We start from the raw sequence: 6438 nt of genomic DNA, 5'->3' as shown, positions 1-6438 counted from the left end.
AAAATTTGGGGTCATGTAATTTAATTTCTATGTTGAGGGGCCCCGAACCTGAAGTGCCCCGGGCCCCTTAAGGTCTAAATTCGGCCCTGGTGGGGGATGAGTATAGACTGTGGCGGGAGGGTGAGTCCAGACAAGTATTGGAAAAAAAAAACGTTTGCTAGAGCAGGGAGAGGTTTCGATCCATGAAACCCTCCCCATGGACACGCGCCAGGTCGATCACCCTTAGTAGACTCAGGGTTCCCCTTTCCGTCCAAACCAGTGCCTTACTGGTACACCAAAGGATGTGGTATGTCTATGAGGGAAATGCAATCATTGCTGCTTTAAATGGTAGGCCTACCGTAGGAGCTATAGTAGTTTAGCTGTGTGACCATAAGCGTACGAGACAGAGGGCGAGGGAGGGGCAACTGCCCCTCTAGTACTGGAGCAAATTCTCAAATTCTGGCAAATATTATAGAGATATTCTGGCAAAATGTGCGAAACTGAGGCCTTTTCACCATGTATTTCCATCATTCTACCCGAAAAACTCGGGCAATTTTGTTTAATTCGGGTAAAAACCAGCCTGCCCCCCGCCCCCCCCCCCCAAAAAAAAAAAAAGCCCGTACGCCTATATGTGCGGCGACAGCGGGTTTCCTCTCTCATTTTCTAGACCATGTGTCGTAATACATGTAGGCCCTATATGCCTACATATACTATTTATTAAATATCAATACTTAACAAGTGCTGATGTGTCGTTAAACACCTTCTGGCTAGCTATTTTCTTTTCCGAAACGTGTCTTGTAGGCTACACGTTTTGATATTTTGATTTAGACCTAAATAGGCCTACACTAAACTTTTAAATGCATTTTTCAGGATGTATAATTTTTGTATGTACATATTATGTTATACGCTGAATACTAATATATTATAAACACCATGCAGTCATATCATTTGTTGGATCAAATGATATAATTAGACCTACTTATGATGAACCAGGGGCGTAGGCTAGGGGGGTTCGGGGGGTTCGGACGACCCCCCCCCCCCCCCCCCCCCCGCTGAAGCAAATGGTCCGCTTTCAGAACTAAAACATACAGGTTTATACACATGGAGTTTCTGGTGGTGCAAAAACAAAATAGAAAAAGGTCCACTTGGTTCATATTCGAACCCCCCCCCCCCAGGTCCAGATCACGCTACACCCCTGGATGAACAATAACAAACAAAATTATATAATTATTTTTTTCTTGTTACGGTACTGACTGACACATTACGGTACTGACGTCCGTTACGATACTGACAAACATCACTACTGAAAAAAAAAAAGAAATTTGGAAAATGAAATTGCAATACTATATAAATGAATTCCTGAACCAAACAACAGCAATATAATTACCTCCTCCCCCCGTACCGGCCTCGGTGGCGTCATGGCAGGCCATCGGTCTACAGGCTGGTAGGTACTGGGTTCGGATCCCAGTCGAGGCATGGGATTTTTAATCGAGATACCGACTCCAAACCCTGAGTGAGTGCTCCGCAAGGCTCAATGGGTAGGTGTAAACCACTTGCACCGACCAGTGATCCATAACTGGTTCAACAAAGGCCATGGTTTGTGCTATCCTGCCTGTGGGAAGCGCAAATAAAAGATCCCTTGCTGCCTGTCGTAAAAAGAGTAGCCTATGTGGCGACAGCGGGTTTCCTCTAAAAACAGTGTCAGAATGACCATATGTTTGACGTCCAATAGCCGATGATAAGATAAAAAATCAATGTGCTCTAGCGGCGTCGTTAAATAAAACAAACTTTACTTCCTCCCCCCGCCCTCCCCCCCAAAAAAAAAACGGTTAAAAAAATAAAATAAAATTAGGCAGTTCCATTCGTTTAAACTGGTGTAACAAAGGTTGTGGTATGTACTATCCTGTCTGTGGAGGTGATGCTTATAAAAGATCCCTAGCCAATCTGTATTTTGTTTTGTGCTGGGATGTAGTTGAACATCCATTAATTCATTCATGAATACATGAACACGCGCCTGTGGAGAGTCATCCTTTGGCAGGCCCTAACGCAATTTTGAAAGAAATTCGGGGAGTGGGGGTGCTCACACGAAGTATTATGAAAACTAGATATGAAATTAAATTTTTTGCTCATTGTAAAATGGATATAAACTTTAATTTTAAATATCCATCTGATAATTTATTAGATACATTTTAGATAACGCAAAAATCAGTCACAAGAACGACGACCTCGAATGACTCGCGATCAAAGCGAATCCACGCATGCTCAGTGCGGTCTCCGAAATCCTCTAGATAGAAAAAATATGTGACGTCAAGCCGGCGGCCATTTTGGGCGATTTGTCAATTTATTGACACACGTTAATACATTTAAGTGGTTTGCTTGGTAAGTAATCTCCGAGGGAGAAGTAGAAGTTTTATTAGGAATAAAGTAACGAAATAACAAGATCGCACAAGTTCTGGCATCCTTATTTACCGTGTGACTGTGCGCATATTTTATAAATAAATGATAAATCCCGTCTAAATCAAAACCGTGCGACGACGACTGTCGTTCCAGTAGGTGACATTTTCAACATAAATAGAAGTGGTGTAACCCGCCTGTTATCGTATTATTAGTAGCTCGTGTATGATTGTAGCTGGATCCATTTATTTAAATTACAGTGTTGCAGGTTTCATTTTAAAGAATAATACTTCAGTTAACCAAGGGTAATCATAATCATTTGTGTCGTCTGCTAGCCGCATGATGGAGTCGGGATAAGGGGGGTGGATATTTCAGTCACATATATTGCTACATTATGATTACAGTTAATAAAAAATTCAGGGTTACTGATTTCATTTTTTTTAATTTCCTGATCAGCCCAGATTATAATATTTTCTTGTGGAATGTCTATAGGGCAACAACCCCAGTATTTGACCACTTAAGAAAGAAAGGATTAGGGCAGGGACCCCAGTATTTGACCAGTACCCAGTATTCGACCAATGTATTTAATTAACTACCATGCTCGTTTAAACTGAATAGTATATAGATTTTCCCAAAGTATTTAAAACATACGCGACAAGGTGAACATCCTTTCTTCCAGAAACGCAATAGCAGACGATAACCATATGAATGAATGTGAGTATATATTCATCAGCTATAATGATAATATGAACATCTGCCATTGTTATTGCATGCTATTACACCATGCAACATTTCGTGAACATTTGCAATACATTTAATGTATTTGAAATCTTTGAAAATGTCTTTAATGCTTTTATTTATTGTCAAACAGAGCTGGCAATGCAATGTGACCTCAGTCATTATAATTTCGATCACGTAACCACGTGATCAAATCATGACATATGATAAAGAGGGTTGCCCCAGTATTCAACCAATAAAAAGGCTTGAAGATACATTCCCAAAATAAACTCCCAAGAACCACAAATGTATTACTTTTATGTCTTTTGGTGTTGTTTGTCAGGACTTACACAACTACATTTTCTTTTATTTTCAGTCTAATATCATTATCTGTAAATTGAGATAGGACCAAAGAGATTGTTTATCAGAAAGTATGTGTGCGTGTGTGAATGTGTATACAAGCATGTGCGTGTGTGTGTAAATGCATGAATAGGTGTTACAGTTGTTAAAATCAACAGTTTTTGGATTTAGTTGTTTGATATATGCTGCATTTACTATAAAATAAATTTCAAAGTTTAGTTTTATTAGTTAATTAGAAAGTGGTTGAATACTGGGCCATCTGGTCGAATACTGCATACTGTTCATTGCGGCACTCAAACGTACTCTAGTCGGCGTATACTGCATGAACAAAACTTGGATCTATTTCATGAATAGCATTGCCAGTAAGTATGTAAGAAAAACAAATATTAGCAAATGCCAATAAAACAAATATGTTATAGGGTAACAATCTAGCTTTTCTATTGGTTGAATACTGGAGCAACCCTCTCTATCATGTGTTATTATTTGACCACATGGTCACGTGATCGAAATTATAATGACCGAGGTCACATTGCATTGCCAGCTCTGTTTGATTGTAAATAAAAACCATAAAGACATTTTCAAAAATTTCATCAGTGTTCGAGATTAAAAATTTTAGGGCAGTATCCCAGCTGGATACTAACATTTCAAAATCTGGTATCCAACCTGAAAATTTAGTATCCCACTTTTAGATATGGTTACTTGACATTCAAATATAGCAAGCAAGCCAATTTTAATTTTAATAAATAAAACAAAAGGCTGTATTGGTTGAAAACATTTTATAATGGCTACTTGCCTCTTCAGTGTATTTATCGACTTTGGAATTACTAGGCCTAATTAAGGAAAACTTAGACTGGAAGGTAACATGCCAACAAAACAATAGCAGCTTAGCGGTTCACAGTCTTTTGCTATACCGCTATTGCTCCAGTGTAGCATTAGACTGGGTACGAACTCGAAAATACTGTTGTACTTAACTTCATCTGTAAATGACAACTTACATTGTTTCAACAAAAAGAAACACTCAGGATTAAAAAAACACAACATTATATGGTATCCCGGCGGGATACTGGATTCTTGAAGTTTGATATCCAAAATTAAAATCTGGTATCCCTGGGAAATCTGGATACTGTTAATCTCGAACACTGTTCATTTGGATTAAAAGTATTGCAAATGTTCACGGAATGTTGGATGGTTTAATAGCATGCTATAAAAATGGCCGACGTTCATATAATTATCACTATAGCCGATGAATATATACTTACTTTCATTCACATGGTTATCATCTGCAATTGCATTTCTGGAAGAAAAAATGTTCACCCTGTCACGTATGTTCAAATTACTTTGAGAAAATCTATATACTATTCAGTTTAAACGAGTATGGTAATTAATTAAATACACTGGTCGATTACTGGGGTCACTGCCTTACTCTATATCTCTGTTTAGAACTAAAAAAACATACTATTTAAAAATGGGGCATTTAAAACAAAACTGTGTATTATTGACCATTGACTTGACAAGACATTTGTTCAGGAAACACTTTTTCAGCTAATAAACTGGTATGTTTAATTCAGTTGAAAATCATTATTTGTTTCAATAATTTTAAGTAGCCTACATTTTTTTATAGAGGGTATAAAAATGACAGATTCTTCCTACTCATTCTAGCTCTTACCGGCTTCGTGGTTAGGCCATCGGTCTACAGGCTTGTAGGTACTGGGTTCGGATCCCAGTCGAGGCATGGGATTTTTAATCCATATACAGACTCCAAACGCACGGACCAGTGATCCATAACTGGGTCAACAAAGGCCATGGTTTGTGCTATCTTGCCTGTGGGAAGTGCAAATAAAAGATACCTTGCTGCTTGCCGTAAAAGAGTAGCCTATGTGACGACAGCGGGTTTCCTCTAAAAAAACTGTTACAATGACCATATGTTTGACTTTCAGTAGCTGATGATAAGATAAAAATCAGTGCTCTAATGGCGTCGTTAAATAAAACAAACTTTACTTTTTTTCATTCTAGCCCTTAAGACTACTCCTAGTTTTGTATAGGTCGGTATGTTTAGGCGTAACTTAAAAAAAAAATCTGACATACTTTAACTTTTGGCAAAACCGTTCAAATTGGCATTCACTCACTAGAAAGTTTTCGGACATAATGCAAAAAAATTACTTCAACTTTTTGGCTTAAATCTGCTTCTGATAATTTTCTAAATTTACCACCGCCTCTTTCGCCTCGTTTATCTTGACAACAACCGGTCTTCAGTGCTCTTTTAGTGCTAAAGTTGTAAGCGAGAGTCCCACCTTCCCCTCCCCCACCCCTATACTATCTTGGATGCAAGCACTTTTTTCGCAAGAGCTTGCATCATGACAGCCGTGCACTACAACAGCTTGCATGCGCTACAACAGCTTGTTCTGAATGTACATGTTAAACCCCATGACCTGACCTGACCTGACCTGACCACTCATTGGAATGTTTATTTAAAGTGAAGAAGGTAAACACTACTCAGGGTTTGCACACATCCTGGAAAAACCTGGAAAGTGCTTAAATTTTATTTTCATCATAAAAAGTGCTTATAACTCCTGATAAAATGAATTAACCCCCTGGAAAGTCCTGGAATTTTATTATTTTATATACCGGTATATATATATTTTTTCATTTAATAATAATTGTTTGAAAAATATATTTATAAGTTATAAATAATCGCGTTTGACGTCTGGTTCCAAACTATATCCTTCACGCAACAGTAATTATAAGAGGTCGACTGTTCAGCGAGACTCGTGCAAAAGTTAAGAACTTGTAGTTGACACATATTCTTTCGATCACCATTGAAGTCTTAGATGACTCAATACTAGTACACAGCAAAACGTTATCCTAAGCAATCATTTGATGGGTTAGTTTTGATTGTTTACGTGTTATATAAATTGGTGGTAACAAAGAGTCCACTTCAAGAGATTATTTTTGTGCTATCAATGAATAATGTGACTGACATTTAGTTAC

At 38.0% G+C, this 6438-nt stretch overlaps 1 protein-coding gene across 2 annotated transcripts in view; it reads left to right on the top strand.

Moving 5' to 3' along the window:
* Window positions 1-2288: 2288 nt before the first annotated feature.
* Window positions 2289-6438, top strand: part of LOC121370954 (synaptosomal-associated protein 25-like) — an 80340-nt gene continuing 76190 nt past the window's right edge. For both annotated transcript variants that reach the window (XM_041496508.1, XM_041496509.1), the window contains exon 1: window positions 2289-2358. The gene's annotated coding sequence lies outside the window, so the exon portion shown is untranslated. The remainder of the gene's footprint in view (window positions 2359-6438) is intronic.

This window comes from Gigantopelta aegis, chromosome 4 (assembly GCF_016097555.1).
Source record: "Gigantopelta aegis isolate Gae_Host chromosome 4, Gae_host_genome, whole genome shotgun sequence".
NCBI classification, from domain to species: Eukaryota; Metazoa; Mollusca; class Gastropoda; order Neomphalida; family Peltospiridae; genus Gigantopelta; species Gigantopelta aegis.
The sequence above is the reverse complement of the archived record's forward strand: the minus strand, read 5'-3'. Positions and strand labels throughout refer to the sequence as shown.